The 18,548-nt window shown below is 43.4% G+C and overlaps 1 protein-coding gene and 1 long non-coding RNA gene across 4 annotated transcripts in view; one reads left to right on the top strand and one right to left on the bottom strand.

Annotated features, from left to right (window-relative positions):
• Positions 1-10,842, top strand: part of LOC117980444 (protein FAM153A) — a 76,659-nt gene extending 65,817 nt beyond the window's left edge. Inside the window, exons 22-29 of one of the 3 annotated variants that reach the window (XM_055113067.2) lie at positions 3,264-3,418; positions 3,534-3,689; positions 4,566-4,699; positions 5,454-5,523; positions 6,832-6,960; positions 7,688-7,816; positions 7,954-8,122; positions 8,718-10,842. The gene's annotated coding sequence lies outside the window, so the exon portion shown is untranslated. The remainder of the gene's footprint in view (positions 1-3,263; positions 3,419-3,533; positions 3,690-4,565; positions 4,700-5,453; positions 5,524-6,831; positions 6,961-7,687; positions 7,817-7,953; positions 8,123-8,717) is intronic. The other 2 variants (XM_063604323.1, XM_055113068.2) reach the window with 2 other exon arrangements.
• LOC129397853 (uncharacterized) overlaps positions 7-18,548 on the bottom strand; it is a 34,513-nt gene continuing 15,971 nt past the window's right edge. Inside the window, exons 2-3 of the long non-coding RNA XR_008625513.2 lie at positions 4,179-4,310; positions 7-2,285 (exon numbers count right to left, since the gene is read on the bottom strand). This is a non-coding gene — a long non-coding RNA (uncharacterized LOC129397853). The remainder of the gene's footprint in view (positions 2,286-4,178; positions 4,311-18,548) is intronic.

Raw genomic sequence — 18,548 nt, 5'->3', positions numbered from 1 at the left:
TAAGTTACATCAATATGGAGTATTTTTATGTTTTGTGGTGATTTACATTCTGTATGTATTTTACATATATAAATGTTAATGGCCTGGTGCAGTGGCTACCACCTGTAATCTCAGCAGTTTGGGAGACCAAAGCAGGACGATTGCTTGATCCCAGGAGTTTAAGACCAGCCTGGGCAACATAGTGAGACCTCATCCCTACAAAAAAAAAAAAAAAAAAATCCTTTAATTAGCTGGGCATGGTAGCATCCATCTGTAGCCCCAGCTACTTGGGAGGCTGAGGCAGGAGGATTGGTTGAGCCTAGGAGGTTGAGGCTCCAGTAAGCCATGACTGCACCACTGCACTCCAGCCTGGGTGACAGAGCAAGACCCTGTCTTAAAAAAGAAAAGTTTATTAACGTGAATATCAGTTAGAAATCTAGTTGTTCATTGCAAAACTAAACCAGTTTATAGCAGAAATAAGCACTTGGAAGGAAATGTTACATTTTCACTGCAGGCCTTGAATCCTTAGCCACCAGCTCCGTGTCCTTCAGGGTTCTGTGGTTCCTGGTTCCAGAGAGATCACCTGCTCCAATGTAACGAGTGAAGAGTTCTTTAGGTGATGGCTGCTGGGCCCAGCTTTGCTGTTGTCTTTGCTGTCTTGTAAGCTTTGTGTCGCTCAAGTTCAGTTGTGTATGAGTGTACTAACCACTGTGAGCTTCTCCAAGCATGTGCAAGCAATTTGAGAGGAGCCTAATATTTGCAAGGAATTTGAGAGGAGCCTTTTAAGGATGTTTTATTGGGGGGGGGTCAGGTGAGGGAGATAACATGGGGGCAAGAAGGAAAGTTATTAATTCATGGGAAACTACCAGCCCTTCATCACCTAACTTGTGATTTACAGACACTGAGCACATTGCAGGTTGAGAAGGTGCTTGGTCCTTTTTGTAGCCTTATGCTGTGCTCTTCAGAGCCGTGAGTGTGCTGCTTTTTCTCACCATTTTGTTTCTTGTAGATTGTTTTCCTTGATGCTGGAAAACATTTTGAAGACAAGACTCTAAACAGTGAAACTTACATTACTGACAAGCTTGGAAGATTCTTCAGTCCTGCAGTGACCTGTGTTTCCCTGGTCTTTACCTTACCAATCTGCTTGATTCTCCTTTCTTGTGGCAGTAGTTATGATGCCAACTTTTGGGGTTCTTTGTCCTCTTTTCTTCCTACCTGCCAGCATTCAAATGGCCACTTCTATTAAGTGATGGAATTCAAGAATGTATTTATTTATTAATCCTGATATGGTTTCACTCATCCCCCAGTTTAACATTTAGGGTACAAAGTAGTCACCTAGAGGTGCCACTCAATATACAGCACTGTGCTTAGAAATTGAGGGAGCCATGAAATATTTAGCCTCTGCTCTCTGAGACCTCAGCCAGGTGCAAAGAAGAGATGCAGAACCACATTTCAGATTGTGTTGTGTACAACCAGCAGCACCAAAATGTGCCTGGGAATCATGGGAGTCAGAAATTTACCTCTGAGGCAGGTATGGCTGAAGCTTTACGAAAAGAGATGGGGCCTGTGCCAGGCCTTAGACGTGCGAGAAGGAGGGCGTGTCAGGAAGCAGAAACAGTATCAGCAAAGGCGCTGCTGGGAGGCATGTGGGCAGTGTTTGGGGAACGGCCAGGGGTTTCTGTGTCAGGTTTACAGCATCTGTGGGAGGCTGCGTTGGTAAATAAGCCCAGAGAAGTAGGCTGGGGCTACTTACATTAAAAGTATGCATGGCTTTGAAGGCCAGCTGAGTGGTATAAATAGAAACTACAAATAGTATCACATTTATTGAGGACAGCTTTTGCTGCCAAAAGAGTCTTTAAAATTTTTTTGGATTGTGTAATTGGTGGATAAAGAATTATTGACCTAAATGTATCTGATCTTAGAGTGTTTTAGTATGCTAGATTATTGGAGGTGAAATGGCTAAGTCAAAGGTGATGAGTGTTTTTGAGACTCTTAATGTTAATTGCAAAATTAACCTCTAAAAAGGTAGGCCGGGTGCACTGGCTCACGCCTGTAATCCCAGCACTTTGGGAGGCCAAGGCGCGCGGATCACGAGGTCAGGAGATTGAGACCATCCTGGCTAACACGGTGAAACCCCGTCTCTACTAAAAATACAAAAAATTAGCCCGATGTGGTGGCAGGTGCCTGTGGTCCCAGCTACTCAGGAGGCTGAGGCAGGAGAATGGTGTGAACCCGGGAGGTGGAGCTTGCAGTGAGCCGAGATCACGCCACTGCACTCCAGCCTAGGTGACAGAGTGAGACTCCACCTCGAAAAAAAAAAAAAAGAAAAGCCAGTGTCAGCTTAGACCATGACTGAGAGCTTTGGTTTATCTTATTCTTGCTGAGCTGGGTGTTACAACATTGAAGCCTTCTGCAGTGTCCTCCCTCCCTTTTTCTCTCTTTCTCTCTCTCTCTCCTCCCTTTCTTCCTTTTACTTCTCTTAGGATAGGCTCGTCTGTACTTTTTTGATAGAGGTAACCATTTGCCACACCATTTTCGGAAGGGCCTGCTCTCTTCCCCATTCATTTGTGATGGCACATTTATCCTACCCTAAGCTTTGATAACGTGTCAGGATCTTTCTGTCCTGTCCTCTCAAAGAGGTTAAATATTTTTTTATAATGACTTATAATTGACTGAAGTTATAACAGTTTTCTCATGTCAAGTATAAAAACAGGCCAGGCGAGGTGGCTCACACCTGTAATCCCAGCACTTTGGTAGGCCAAGGTGGGTGGAATGCTTGAGTCCAGGAGTTTAAGACCAGCCTGGACAACATGGGACAACCCCATTTCTACAAAAAAAATACAAAAATTATCCAGGCGAGGTGGTGCACGCGTGTAGTCCCAGTTACTCAGGAGGCTGAGGTGGGAGGATGGCTTGAACCTGGGAGGTGAAGATTGCAGTGAGCTGAGATCACACCACTGCATTCAGTCTGGATAATAGAACAAGACTCTATCTCAAAAAAAATTGTATACTTTATTGACTCATTTATGTCTGATGGGTATTTTTGATTACAAATTGTTTAGTCACTACTTTAAAGCCTGCTTTATTTCTTAATTTTATTGACTCATTTATGTCTTAGTCTTTTTTATTACAAATTATTTACTGTTCAGTCACTACCTTAGAGCCTGTTTTATTTTTTCTTAATTTTATTGACTCATTTATATCTCAGCCCTTTTTATTACAAATTATTTATTGTTTAGTCACTGCCTTAGAGCCTGTTTTATTTTTTCTTAATTTTATTAAAGGATGATATTGATGTTGAAATGTCTTACAATGATCATTTAGAGGTTTATTTTGAACAACTGGCAATTCCAGGAATGATGGAATAAAACATACGAAGTAGAAGGACTGGAACCTCCAGAAAAAGTACTTTAAGTTACCTACAGGTGACCCTAGTCGGGTATGTTACAGTCTTAATGGCTTTTCAGAAATTTGACAGAAAATCACTATTGATCTCACTGGATGTTTACATGAATTTTAAGCCTTTGGTTTTCTTTTAACTCTGTTTTTTACAGGTATGAATTGATAAGAAATGCCTGCACCTTCCCTCCTTCCTATCTTTCCCTTGCCTACAGAAAATTAAAAGGGAAAACAATGGACATCTGCATATTCTTCATTCAGATCAACCAGTGGCTAGCATTTGCCACCTTTTGCAGTTTCTTTCTCTTTCCGTAAGTACTTTCTTCTCTGAATCATTTGAAAGTAAGTTGCAAAGAGCATGATGTTTTACCCCAACACTTCAGCGTTTATCTCTTGTGAATAATGACATGTTCTATGTAATTACAGTTCTACCATCTAACTATAATACAGTAATTTGATGTACAGCCCATATTCAGATTTACCTAATTGTCTCCAAAATGTTCTTTATTTTTGTTTTAGATCCACAGTTTAATCAAAGATTAACCTTGCCTTTGGTTGTCACATCTCTCTATTCTTTTACTTTGGAGTAGTTCTTTCAATACATGAAACATTTTGAAAAATCTAGGCTCTTTGTTTTGTAGAGTGACCCATAATCTAGATATATCTGGTTGCTTTTTTCTTCTGACTAGAATAGATTGAGCATTTTGGCAAGAATACAGATTAAACAGTGTTCTCATGAGTGGATCCAGATTAAACAGGGAATAATGCCTAATTCAGATTAGGCAGTGTTGCGTACTTACCGCCTCACACCAGGAGATGTTTGCGTCTGTTTGTCCCACGATTGCTGATGCTATGTTTAATAATTTTGGTTGAGATAGTGTCAACTGGACATCTCCTTGTGAGGGTAGCTTTTCCCTTTTGTTATTAGTCATCTGTGGGATGAGACATCAAAGCACTGTGAACATCTTATTCCCCGGCAACCTTCACGAGCTGGTTTCAGCGTCATTGCTGAAGCCTCTTGGAAACATTGATTACACCCATGGTTCCAGTGGTGATTTTTCTCATTCCTTTTACATTGATTACCTGCCTCCTTGAGTGAGGTAGATGTTGTCTGCTCCCCATGTTTTCCCTTCAAATGTTTAATTTTAATTTAAATGATTAATACAGCTAAGTTATTCTTTCAACAGGCAAATGAAAACAGTAGCCTAAAGTGTCAGTTTCAACCAGAAAATAACAGCTCTGATTTCTCATGGCTCACACTCGTCTGAAACGACTCGGGTAGAGGCTGAGGAAGGCCATGTTGTTTGTCTACCTGGGACTAGTAAGTATAGAAATAGAATTCCTTTGTTCTTAAATTCTACCTTTGACTTTACTTTTAAAATATAATTTCTTTGGTACGATGTAGCTCATGCCTGTAATCCTAGCATTTTGGGAGGCCAAAGAGGGAGAACTGATTGAGCCCAGGAGTTTGAGACCAGGCTCTACACACACACACACACACACACACACACACACACACACACACGAAGCGGGAATGGTGGCATGCGACTGAGACCCCAGCTACCTGGGAGGCTGAGGTTGGAGGATCATTTGGACCCAGGAGGTGGAGGCTGCAGTGAACCATGATTGTGCCACTGCACTCCAGCCTGGGTGACAGAGCAAGACCCTGTCTCACAAAAGAAAAAGAAGAAGAGATCATCTATTAGTCTTCTTGATTTTTGTTAAAATGTGTTATGTGATAGTTGATAAGCTTTATGCATATGTCAATCTGTGGCCATTTAATTTTGGGCTAAGGACTTGTTCTATTATAGCACAGTAATCATTTTACTAAATAGTGACTATTTGTCATTAAAAACAATATATTTAGTTTTAATACAGTTGAATACTCACAAATTTCTGGGGGAACTTGGTCAGGACATTTCAACTGAGAATTGTCAGGCACCTTCTCACTGATAGGCATGCTGCTCGGTGGTGCAGCTCATAAGCAGACAACCCCCTTCATGTAATTTAGTAGGAAAATGACAAATACTTGTATAACTATAAAGTAAAGCAGAATTCTGGTTATTGAATCACAGCACCTACTGAAAGAAGTTCTCAAGTTCTGATTGAGTTCTAAAATTTTTTGAAGATTGGAATTCTTCATATGTAAGTAAAAACAATTTCTGATGACCCATTTCTAGTCCATCTTCTAAAGAAGTATTTAATCTGGGCCATGCATGGTGGCTCATGCCTGTCATCCCAGCACTTTGGGAGGCTGGGGTGGGTGGGTCATGAGGTCAAGAGATCAAGACCTTCCTGGCCAACATGGTGAAACCCCATCTCTACTAAAAACACGAAAATTAGCTGAGCATGGTGGCGCGTGCCTGTAGTCCCAGCTACTCGGGAGGCTGAAGCAGGAGAAGCACTTGAACCTGGGAGGCGGGGGCTACAGTGAGCTGAGATTGTGCCACTGCACTCCAGCCTGGCAACAGAGCAAGACTCCGTCTCAAAAAAAAAAAAAAAAAAGAAGTATTTAATCTGAGCTGGGCATGATGGCTCACTCCTGTAATCCCAGCACTTTTAGAGGCCAAGGTATGAGGGTTACTATAAACCAGGAGTTTGACACCAGCCTAGGCAACAATAGCAAGACCCCGTTTCTACAAAAAAAAATTTAAAAATTAGCTGCGCAGGAGGCTGAGTTGGGAGGATCACTTGAGCTTAGGAGTTGGAGGTTGTAGAAAGTTATGATCATACCACTGCACTCCAGGCTGGATGACAGTGGGCCCTGTCTCTAAAACAAAAAAAACTAACAAAAAAAGTGTTTAATCCATAAGATGGCCACATTTATAGGAGGCTCCCGGCAATCTTAGCCTGAAGCCATGAAGGAAGACACAGTGTGAAGGCAAGTACAGGCTGTCCTCTGGCAGCTGAGGATCAGGACAGGATGTGGAGTGAACATCCATATCAAAGCTTTATTGCTTGGATTGGAAAAAAAATTCCTATCTGTAGGTCAGCCTTAAAATACACCATTTCATAAAATATTGTCTTTCCCATATTTTGAGCCCATGCAATTTGTGCTACCTGAGGGGACAGTATTGTGTCCTTGATTTGGTGAGATTAGTAGCTTTCTTATCTTATTGACAGCTACAGAACTCAGAAACAGAAGCTGCATATTAAGCAAATTTATATCTTTCTTGTTATATTATTGTGTATAAGAAATAGAGATGGCCGGGTGCGGTGGCTCACGCCTGTAATGTCAGCATTTTGGGAGGCGGAGGCAGACGGATCACAAGGTCAGGAGTTTGAGACCAGCCTGGCCAACATGGTGAAACCCTGTCTCTACTAAAAATACAAAAGGCAATAAAAGGTTCTATGTGGACTTTGAAGGTCGTCTCTATCAATTTGAGGTTGGGAAGAACAGTTTTGTTGACATCCTTTAGCTGTGTTACAAGTACAATTTTGTTTTTTACTCAGGCAAAAGAAAATGTGTGTGTGTGTTATATACAGTCAGCCCTCTTTATCTGTGGGTCCTGCATCCTTGCTTTCTACCAACCTCAGATCAAAAATATTCCAGAAAAAAAAGGATGGTTGCATCTGTACTGAGTATGTACAAGCTTTTTTTCTTGTCATTCTTTATGCAATAAAGCATAACAACCATTTACGTTGCATTTCCATTGTATTAGGTATTGTGGGTAATCTAGAGATGATTTGAAGGATATTGGAGGGTGTGTCCAGGCTGCAGGCAAGTACTATGGCATTTTATGTCGGGGACACCTACAGATTTTTGTCTCCAGCCATGGTTCCTGTATAGTTTAACATTTCCACACGCTGAGGGTGTGATGGGTCTGAGTTGGGTTGGTCCCCCATGTTTGAGGAAGTGTGCCCATCATGATTGTACACCCTTGTTGTAAACTTCGGATATGTCTATTTTGATATTTAAAACATTTTCAGGTTAAGTCTGAAAAATGCCAAGATAGTAACAATATTTTAAAAGGGAATTCAGAAGTATTACTATAATAATAGAACTCATTATTAGAACATTCTAATAGTAGAAAAGGAAGTCTATTTATTTTATAAAATTGTCAGTTCAGCTTAAGATCTAATAGTCTTTTCCAATTAGCAGCAACTTAATTGAGACTACCTCAAAAGAAGAATTTAACATTTATTTTTGTAGGAAAAAAGCAATTTTAAAATAGCCTGGGAAAACTTAGGTAAGTTTTCCTTAATCCTGACTCCTAATTTGTGGCTAGAAGTGGCAATGATATGAACATAAGCTGTGCTATTTGTTAATATATTGCTTTTCATAAATCAATCCCTTTTTTGTAATTAGGTAAAAAGAGAAGAGAAAGACATTCTTGATTTTGGTGACTAGAGTTGTAGTTGCTGGAAGCTTTGCCGCTAACATTGATGAACCAGATGCATGTCACCAGCCCATCACAGTGATTCTTAATGCCGTTAAGTATGAACATACAGTAAAAAACTGTTGATAGAATACATCGGTCTTATGAAATGAAATGTTTTCGTTAAGGATTTTTTAAACGAATTTCACATTACACAACTGGCTTTACTAAATCTGAGTCTTGTATTTCTGAACAGGGCACCATGGCCCGGCACTGCCACGTTTTCCAAGGAACCTGCCGGAGCTTCTGCGGAAGCTGCTCCTCGGGCGATGGAGTCCCTTCGCTGGTAGGCCCTTCTTCAGTCACCACAGGATGCCTGCCATTCATGAACAGGAAGGAGAGGACGGGCTTTGAATAAAAAACAGGTAAGTTTCCAAACTGCTTTTTTTCATCAAGATTTCAATCTTGGCTGAGCAAAGTGGCTCACGCCTGTAATCTCAGCATTTTGGGAGGCCAAGGCGGGCAGATCATGAGGTCAGGAGATAGAGACCATCCTGGCCAACATCATCTCCTCAGCACCCAGCTCAGTCATTTAGACAAAGAAAATATGTAAGATGGCCGAGCACGGTTGCTCACGCCTGTAATCCCAGCACTTTGGGAGGCTGAGGTGGGCGGATCACGAGGTCAGGAGGTCAGGAGATCGAGACAGTCCTGGCTAACACGGTGAAACCCCATCTCTACTAAAAATACAAAAAAAAAAAAAAAATTAGCTGGGCATGGTGGCAGGCACCTCTAGTCCCAGCTACTCGGGAGGCTGAGGCAGGAGAATGACGTGAAGCCAGGAGGCGGAGCTTGCAGTGAGCTGAGATTGTGCTACTGCACTCCAGCCTAGGCAACAGAGCGAGACTCCTTCTCAAAAAAAAAAAAAGAAAAGAAAAGAAAGAAAAAGAAAACATGTAAGAAACAGTTGCCAAAATAATTGAATACAGGATCTTCAACTGAGATTATTTTCTTTGTTAGGATCCAGGAAATATTTGTGAGGCCATTTGGACTTCAGTGTGAAATGGTGTTAAAAGATGGAAGTCATTTATTCAAGAAGTAAACATCTGCCACCTGGACTGTGCTCAGACATTTCATTGATTTTGTTTAATAAACATTTTCTGGCTTTGGGAGGTGTCTCTCTTGGTAGAACACAGTGTCAAAGATGGACAAGGTGGACACATAGTCCATTATTTGGTATTGTTTGTGTATGGGAGCAGACCACAAATTAATGTTTGGAGAACAATTTTGTCATAACACACTGTTGAGGCTCAGTTGTACAGAACTGGAAAAGTCTTTCAGCTTGGCACATGTCCTGATTCAGCCTTTGTTTAACATATATTCCAATCCGGATTCTATCTTCACTGGCTACAAAGACCACCTGATACGTGCACCACGACACAGGAGCTGCTGGAGAGGGGGTAGTGTTATCACCTCAAACTCACGGCCATATTTTTCAAAAGCCAGCTTAGAGAGAGGTGTACTGATAGCTGCATAGAGAACATGCAGTCCATCCATTCTTCCCAGTGATGTACATTTCTCAATCAGTAACCACGTGGTATACCAGCCTTGAGTGTCACATCTCCCAACCATACCAAATGGATCACCTAACTGGAGGTGGGGGGGGGGGCCCTCAGAAATGAGATTTCGTATTTACTGTAAAATTGCATTATTTTTTCTTTTGAGGTGGAGTCTCACTCTGTTGCCTGGGCTGGAGTGCAATGGTGTGATCACTGCTCACTGCAACCTCCGCCTCCTGGGTTCAAGCAGTTCTCCTGCCTCAGCCTCCCAAGTAGCTGCAATTACAGGCGCATGCCACCACTCCCAGCAAATTTTTATATTTTTAGTGGAGACAGGGTTTCACCATGTTGACCAGGCTGGTGTCAAACTCCTCACCTCAGGTGATCTGCCCACCTTGGCCTCCCAAAGTTCTGGGATTAAAGGTACGAGCCACCGCAACTGGCTGAGAATCTTTTTATTTGCTGATTTGTCTGTTGTGTATTTTCTTTGTTCAGATGTCTCTTCAGATCTTTTTCTCACTTTTAAATTGTTTTTTAATTGTTAAGAATTTTCTGTCTAGTTTAGATATAAGCCCTTTATCAGACATGTGTTTTGCAAATATTTTCTCCTAGTCTGTGGCTTGTATTCTGTCTCTTAACACTCATTTTATTTTTACTTTTGGAACTAAAGAAGAAGAATGGTCAGCTTTCCATTATTCTTGTAACAGTAATGGCAGAACCAAGTCTGATAATGCTACACTGAGCAAAGAAAGTCACCTGGTGAAGTCCAACATTAATGAAATGGGGTAGTACATGCAGGCGGCGTTGGGGGTGGGGAGGGAACAAATGCTTCTTGAGAGTAATATAATCTGCCATACCATCCAGGAACCTACAATGGCTATCTATTACCTTATTCTCTGGTTTGTTTAATGTTCGAATCTTTCCGAAAGATCCTTCAACCTTTCTGGAAGAATCTAATCTGATAACACCATCAAAAACACATTAATTCTTTTGGCATAATTTAAATTGTAAGACATCATTCACATTTATCAATGTTACATATATAAGAACTCACCCACCATATTCCTCCTTGAGGAATTACAGCATGTAATTCTATAACCATTTTTATAATCGTCTAACAATTTTATAATGGATTGGTTGCTTACTATCAATTTTTTAAAAGTCATGGCTTCTCCAGTCATTTCTTGCTTATCAAAATTATTTCATGAGATGGGTCTCTCCTTGTATATTTGAAAATGAGGTTTGCTTCCTTCTACTTAAAAAACAACTTGAACATACCTGTTTGGATCACATGGTCTTGTCCTGATAACTTGGAAGAGGTTGCTTCAGCATTGTTCTTATTGTTGCGGTGGTGATTATTAACATTGTTTCATATTCCGTTTAAAAAATTAAAATTTTACACGAGACCAATGTCTTTTCAATTCCAGTACAGTCTTCAGAAGTAACTAATGCTATTGGCTTTGTGCATTGTAATTTCAGACCATTGTATATGTCTTTAGTTATATGTACAGTATACACACATATGTGTCATATTATTCCATTTTTTCTAGCATTAAACATTGCTATGGAAAACTCTCAGAAAAATATTTATTTGAACAGAACTTTTTCTTTTCTCAGATGTACCCTCCTTAGGAATCTTTCTTTGATCCTTGAAGTTTGGTAACAACTTTAAATATGTGTATCCCAGCTGGGAGCAGCGGCTCACACCTGTAATTTCAGCACTTTGGGAGGCCGAGGAGGGTGGATCACCTGAGGTCAGGAGTTTGCCTGGCCAACATGGTGAAACCCCGTCTTTACTGAAAATACAAAAAGTTAGCCAGGTGTGGTGACTGGCACCTGTAATCCCAGCTACATGGGAGGCTGAGGCATGAGAATCGCTTGAACCTATAGAGACAAGGTTTCACCATGTTGACCAGGCTGGTCTCGAACTCCTGACCTCAGGTGATCCACCCACCTCAGCCTCCCAAAATGCTGGGATTACAGGCATGAGCCATTGCACCCAGCCATACAGGAGCAAGTTTAAAAATTAAATATTTTTTGGGAGGCCGAGGCGGGCGGATCACGAGGTCAGGACTTCAAGACCAGCCTGGCCAATGTGGTAAAACCCCATCTCTACTAAAAATACAAAAATTAGCCAGGCATGGTGGCGTGCACCTATAGTCCCAGGTACTTGGGAGGCTGAGGCATAAGAATTGCTTGAACCCGGGAGGCGGAGATTGCAGTTAGCTGAGCTCATGCCACTGTACTCCAGCCTGGGCAACCAAGTGAGACTCCATTCCAAAAAAATAAAAAACCTAAAATTACAAAATGTTTAGAAGAAAATAATCCTGTGACCCTGGATTATGTGGAGTCCTAATTAGGGAAAAGGAATCAGGCTGGTGGGATTGAGGGAAAGCAACAAGAAAAAGCAGATAAGCTGTAAGTTTTCCTTTCTTCATGGTCCAGGACACACAGCCCTCCTGAGCAAATAACTCACAATCTTCCTGCACCCAGCTATCACCAGACCCTCAGCTGATAGAAAAATGCAATTTAGTTCACTGCAACGTTGGTGTTATCAGTATACACAAAGCCCTCTTCAGTACACAGCACAAGCGCCATCCTATAAAATCCCCAGCAGGCCTTTGTTTCCTTGCAGTTACCTCCACACTTGCTAACTTGCCCACACTTGCTAACTTGCCCACTGCTTCCTTGCAACATATTTTCCTACTTTCTCTAATAAATCAGCCTTTCTTAACCTACAACTGTCTTGGTAAATTCTTTGAACCATCACGCCACCAGCCCCAGATAGTCACCACTCACCCATGACATTTTGGTGGCCCATATAAGGACTCTCTCTCCTTACAGGGAATCCTCTCCATTCTCTTTCCCAACTTGTGATCCTTGGTGGCCAACATCTGAGCACAGAGACAACTAAAGGTCTCTGGCCAGACCTACACTCCAGTGGGACTGACAGGGGTCCATGTGGAAGCGTTTGACCCACCACCAGGTTCAGGTGAAGGACCTAAATTTACTTTCACTTTTCAGTCTCCCAGCAGCTGGCTTCTAGTATCCGACAATTGATGGCAACTGGCCAGGGCCACTCTCTGGTGTTGTCTGAAGGCCAAAGGGTGAATAGGGCTGAGTGCCCTGCCCAACAGGAAGGAAAGCTCTCTCCTATCTTTTCTGGTCAAAAGTCCCTAAACCCTACGTGTGACACAACTGACAGCAGAAGCTCGTTCAGAGCAAATTCACACGCATTTTGGGTGACTCGTACCCTCTCTTTCTCGCTCTGAATTATCCATCTTGTTCAGGACTTTGCTAAATCAGGTGATCCAGACAGCCTCAGAACAATGAGTCTTCCCTTATCCGCCCGCTCTTCTGACTGGCACCAGGCTGAGTTCTTCCTTTACCCTTTTTCCTCATACCTGGGCTGATCACCCAGCGTGAGTACCTGGACTGGCCACCGATTGTAAAGCCCCTGAGCAGCCGAGAGGTCTTTTCTAACGGTGGGAGGCCCCTTTATAAAGTGTACCCTGAGTCCCTCAGCAGACATAAGTGGAGCCCTTTTCATCTTGGCAGGATATCCAGAGAGAATGCGCGGTTCAAATAGCCCCAAGCAGCATGTTTTCCAGTCCCATCATGGGATAAACCCCATCTATTCCTTTAGCCTCACCTCTAGGCTGCATTCTAAAACACTGGAGAAATTTAACCTTTAGACTCTCAAGAAGAAACGTCTAATTTTCTTGTGTAATACAGCATGGCCCCTGTGCAGAAAATCCTCAAATTAGCCTCCTCAGTCTTTCATAGCCAAAAGCAGAATAAGGAGGACAGGGCTAAAAAGAAAGAAAACCACAGGGACAAAAGGCAGGCTCAGCTCTTGGCTGCTTGACAAGCCCCCAGCCCCCTCCAGGTTTCCCTAAGAGCACTCCTCCAAATAACCGTCATTGGTACAAAAGGCTAGGCCACTAATAGGCAAACTGCCCTAATGGGATAAATGGGGAAAAAACCCACATGGCTTACCCCAACCCATAAGCTCGGCCGCTGGAAAAGGGACTGCACTGAGGACCGAAGGGCCCCTGGAACAGAATCCTGACCCCTGATGGCCTTAAGCTGAAGGGGCTCTCTGCTCCCGCTGGAGACAGCTCACTTTAACTGGTGGCTTGTGGAGGTAGGAGGAATTCATCCCATACTGTGTAGGTCTGGGGTGCTAAGGCTCTCCCTGATAGGAAATGAGCGAGAGGGGTAGGGATGCTGCCCTGCACTGTCCAGTGGCTGCAGGCTCAAAAGCCATCCTGTAAAGCTTAACCTTTTCCTCTATTCCTTTCTTTTCTTTTTCTCTGTTTCTGTTCAATCCAGGAGTCTAACCTTAAATGGGAAAAAACAGTTTGTAACATCCTAGCCCGATTTTATTGTTCTCTTTAAAACTCCAGCTGCTTACATATTATGCTGTTTTTGTGCACATTTTAAACTAATGGGCAAATTACAAAAAAAAAAATTCAGAGCTCAAATATTTAACTTGCACTACAGAGTTAAACAGTCTTCTAAAGCTCTCGATTTTCCTCTCTTTTTTTCTTCCTGCTTTAGAACTGCTGTTACTAAGCTGCTGCTGCTGAGATAAGACTCATTATTTATGGTCTAACTAGAATGTAAACACTGGAAACTCTTTTAAAGTTAAGAAAAAAAAAGGTTAAAGAAGTTTTGTTAAACCAAACAACCTAGAATTTTTTAACCTCCCTTAAAGTTGATGGAAATAAATCCAGCACCTCTTTTAAATCTGTTTTGTTTTGTTTTGAGACAGAGTCTCTCTCTGTCACCCAGGCTGGAGTGCAGTGGCGCCATCTCAGCTCACTGCAACCTCCACCTCCTGGGTTCAAGAGATTCTCCTGCCTCAGCCTCCTGAGTAGCTGTGATTACAGGCATGTGCCACCAAGCCCGGCTAATTTTTGTATTTTTAGTAGAGACGGGATTTCACCATGTTGGCCAGGCTGGTCTCGAACTCCTGGCTGCAAGTGCTCCATCAGCGTCAGCCTCCCAAAGTGCTGGAATGACAGGCATGAGCCACCGTGCTGGGCTACATCTTATTCTTAAAGTGAACTCTTTGCATTCAGTTCTACCACAGGCTCTCAGTAATTCTCCAACTGCCTGTTAAGCAGCTTCACCCTCTTGATATTAATGCTTTTATAAGGGAGACAGTACACAATTGCTATTTGCAGAGGAACCTCCAAAACTATCACCCAGATGAAACTTCTTTATATTTGTCCTAGTGATGTTATTTACCCCCACACCACAACTTCAATGCGCTGAAGTACTAGTATTTGTTTAACTGTTTTTCTCATACTCTTTACAGCCCCTCTTCTTTCCTGCCTTCCTAAGTTTACCATATATTGTCATTTTCCTTAAATACGATTCTGTTTTTACTCTATCATAGCTAGCTATTGCCTCAATGGCTGCACCCAAGCACCCACTCTACCCAGTAATATCTCAAGTTGCTAACGTAACACACAATACTGACTGCTGAATATGCCCACACAAGCAGGCACTTGAGGATGACATTACACTCCTTCCTAGCTGTCACACTATCTATAGAAGAAATTGTTAACATACAAGCCCAATAATCTGGATTCGACTACATCACTTACACACACACCAAAAACGCAGGTTTAAGAGGGGGACCTAGGCCAATGGATGCCTCATGGCAATCATCCACCATGACAAAGTGGATCGGGAAGGCACCAGAGATGGCCTGTAAGGCAAACCTCTGCATTAGAAACTCCAAGGGGTTCGGCCCTTTCCTAGGGGCTTTAACACAAGTGCATTGCAATTCTGCCCTCAACTATAATCAGGTACACCAGGAACAGGTGCCATATGACGACTCTGATCAGCTCACTGTGGACTCCCACAGGCTTTCTCTATTGCGGGGAAACAACAAAGTTAATGCCTGCAAGATTGATGATGATTACTTTATGCCTATAAACAATTCAGCAACGGGGATGGAATATATAGGAATAGGGGTTCAAGACTAGACAACTCCTCGTCCTCACTAATACATCTACATCTTTTTCTCAATTTTCCCTTATCCCATTAATATTTAGAAATCTTTATCTGTCAGACCCCACTTCTCCCACCTGTAATAATGCTCATAGGAGTTCATTTGTACCGTTCATTGTTAATGCAATATCTCATTTTGTGCCTTCTAGAATACAACAATTTCAAACCAAAATGTTACTGCAGCAATGGAATCAGCCATTAAGGGTACTCCATTAACTCTCCTTTAAACACAGCAGGACAAAATTTTAGGCTGCTAAATAAATGCTGTTCCCCCATAGTCCCACAGTCACCCTGCCCAATTCAAGTCCCAACTCCGGGGTTTAGGCCCATATAACCTCCTAACAGGCCAGTAATCCCAGGTAGGGCCAACTCTATGCCCCTGGTCAGCAGGAAGCAGTTGGAAGATGAGACCTTCACCCACATGACAAAGATTTGTCATTATTGCTCTGTCAGCAAGAAAATGTACAGTCTTAATTAGGGAAAAGGAGTCAGGCTGGTGGGACTAAGGGAAAGCAAAAAGAGAAGGCAGATAAGCTGTAAGTTTGCCTTTCTTCATGGTGCAGGACACGTAGCCCTCTTGGGCAAATAACTCACAGTCTTCCTGCACCTATCACCAGACCCTCGGCTGACAGAAAACTGCAGGTTAGCTCACTGGAACCTTGGTGTTATCAATACTGCACAAAGACCCCTTCAGCACACAGCACAAGCATCACCCTATAAAATCCCCAGCAAGCCTTTGCCTCCTTGTAGTTAGCTTCTCTCTTGCAAACTTGCCTGTTGCTTCCTTGCAATGTATTTTCCTACTTTCTCTAATACATCTGCCTTTCTTTACCTGCAACTGTCTTGGTAAACTCTTTTTACCACCACGCCACCAGCCCCAGATAGTTACTGCTCACCCATGACAGATTAGACAGAGTCCTTCAAAAGCCTAATGCATAAAGAAAAATCTGATAAATTAAACTGCATAAACATTTAAAAAATTTTTGCTCTTAAGAAGACATCACTTAGAAAATAAAAAGAAAAATAACAGACTAGAAAAAATATTTGCAAATCATATACCTGATCAAGGACTTGTATCTAGAATATATAAAGGCCTCTCATAACGCAATGGTAAGTACACAAACAATTCAATTAAAATATGGGTAAAATATTTGAACAAACATTTCACCGAGGAAGATATACAAACTGTTAACGAGCACACGAGTAGATGCTTGACATCATTAGTCATTAGAGAAATGCAAATTAAAGCCATAATGAGCTACCACTAGAATAGCTATAATTAGGTAAGACGTTGGTAAATTACAGAACCACCTGTTTCTGTATAATAAAGTTTTATTGCAATACAGCCCTCCCATTTATTTATAATGTATGGTCTATGCCTGCTTTTACACTATCATGGCAGAATTGAGTAGCTGCTACGGAGACCACAGTGGTCTGCAAATTCTAAAATATTTACTATCTGACCTTTCACAGAAAAAGTGACAAGTATTGGTGAGGTTGTGGTAGGTAAATCATACCTCAACATTGCTGATGGTGTGTCCAGAATTGGTGGGTTCTTGGTCTCACTGACTTCAAGAATGAAGCCGCGGACCCTCGCGGTGAGTGGTACAGCTCTTAAGGTGGCGCGTCTGGAGTTTGTTCCTTCTGATATTTGGATGTGTTCGGAGTTTCTTCCTTCTGGTGGGTTCGGGGTCTCGCTGGCTCAGGAGTGAAACTGCAGACCATTGCAGTGAGTGTTACAGCTCTTAAGGCAGCGCATCTGGAGTTGTTCGTCCTCCTGGTGGGCTCCTGGTCTCGCTGGCTTCAAGAGTGAAGCTGCAGCCTTTTGCGGTGAGTGTTACAGCTCATAAAAGCAGTGTGGACCCAAAGAGTGAGCAGCAGCAAGAGTTAAAGCAAAGAGTGAAAGAACAAAGCTTCCACAATGTGTAAGGAGACCCGAGCGGGTTGCCACTGCTGGCTGGGGGGGAGGGGGGGCAGCCTGCTTTTATTCTCTTATCTGGCCCCACCCACGTCCTGCTGATTGGTAGAGCCCAGTGGTCTGTTTTGACAGGGCGCTGACTGGTGCGTTTACAATCCCTGAGCTAGACACAAACGTTCTCCACCTCTCCATCAGATTAGTTAGATACAGAGTATCCACACAAAGGTTCTCCAAGGCCCCACCAGAGCAGCTAGATACAGAGTGTCGATCGGTGCACTCACAAACCCTGAGCTAAACACAGGGTGCTGATTGGTGTGTTTACAAACCTTGAGCTAGATACAGAGTGCCGATTGGTGTATTAACAATCCCTGAGCTAGACATAGGGTGCTCCAAGGCCCCACCAGAGTAGCTAGATACAGAGTGCCGATTGGTGTATTTACAATCCCTGAGCTAGACATAAAGGTTCTCCATGTCCCCACCAGACTCAAGAGCCCAGCTGGCTTCACCCAGTGGATCCCGCACCGGGGCTGCAGGTGGAGCTGCCTGCCAGTCCCGCGCCACGCGCTCGCACTCCTCAGCCCTTGGGTGATCGATGGGACTGGGCGCTGTGGAGCAGGGGGCGGTGCTCGTCGGGGAGGCTCGGGCTGCACAGGAGCCCACGGAGGCGGGGGAAGGCTCAGGCATGGCGGGCTGCAGTCCCGAGGCCTGCCCCGCGGGAAGGCAGCTAAGGCCCGGCGAGAAATCAAGCGCAGCGCCGGTGGGCTGGCACTGCTGGGGGACCCAGTACACCCTCCGCAGCCGCTGGCCCGGGTGCTAAGTCCCTCATTGCCCGGGGCCAGCAGGGCCGGCCGGCTGCTCCGAGTGCGGGGCCCGCCAAGCCCACGCCTACCCGGAACTCTAGCTGGCCCGCAAGCGCCGCACGCAGCCCCGGTTCCTGCTCGCGCCTCTCCCTCCACACCTCCCTGCAAGCTCAGGGAGTGGGCTCCGGCCTTGGCCAGCCTAGAAAGGGGCTCCCACAGTGCAGCGGTGGGCTGAAGGGCTCCTCAAGTGCCGCCAAAGTGGGAGCCCAGGCAGAGGAGGCGCCGAGAGCGAGCGAGGGCTGTGAGGACTGCCAGCACGCTGTCACCTCTCAATGGGAATGTGAAATAACAGTCTGGTGGCGTTTTAAAAGGTTAATCACAAATTTACCATATTACCCAGCCATTCCATTCCTAGGTAATAAAGAGAAATGAAATTATATGTCCACATGGACTTGCACAGGGATGTTCACAGCAGCATTATTCATACAGCCAAAAAGTGGAAAGAACCAAATGTTAATCTACTGGTAAACAGACAAGTGAAATGCAG

This window comes from Pan paniscus, chromosome 4 (assembly GCF_029289425.2).
Source record: "Pan paniscus chromosome 4, NHGRI_mPanPan1-v2.0_pri, whole genome shotgun sequence".
Classification (NCBI taxonomy): domain Eukaryota; kingdom Metazoa; phylum Chordata; class Mammalia; order Primates; family Hominidae; genus Pan; species Pan paniscus.
Note: the sequence above shows the minus strand (reverse complement) of the source record. Positions and strands in the feature narration are given on the sequence as shown.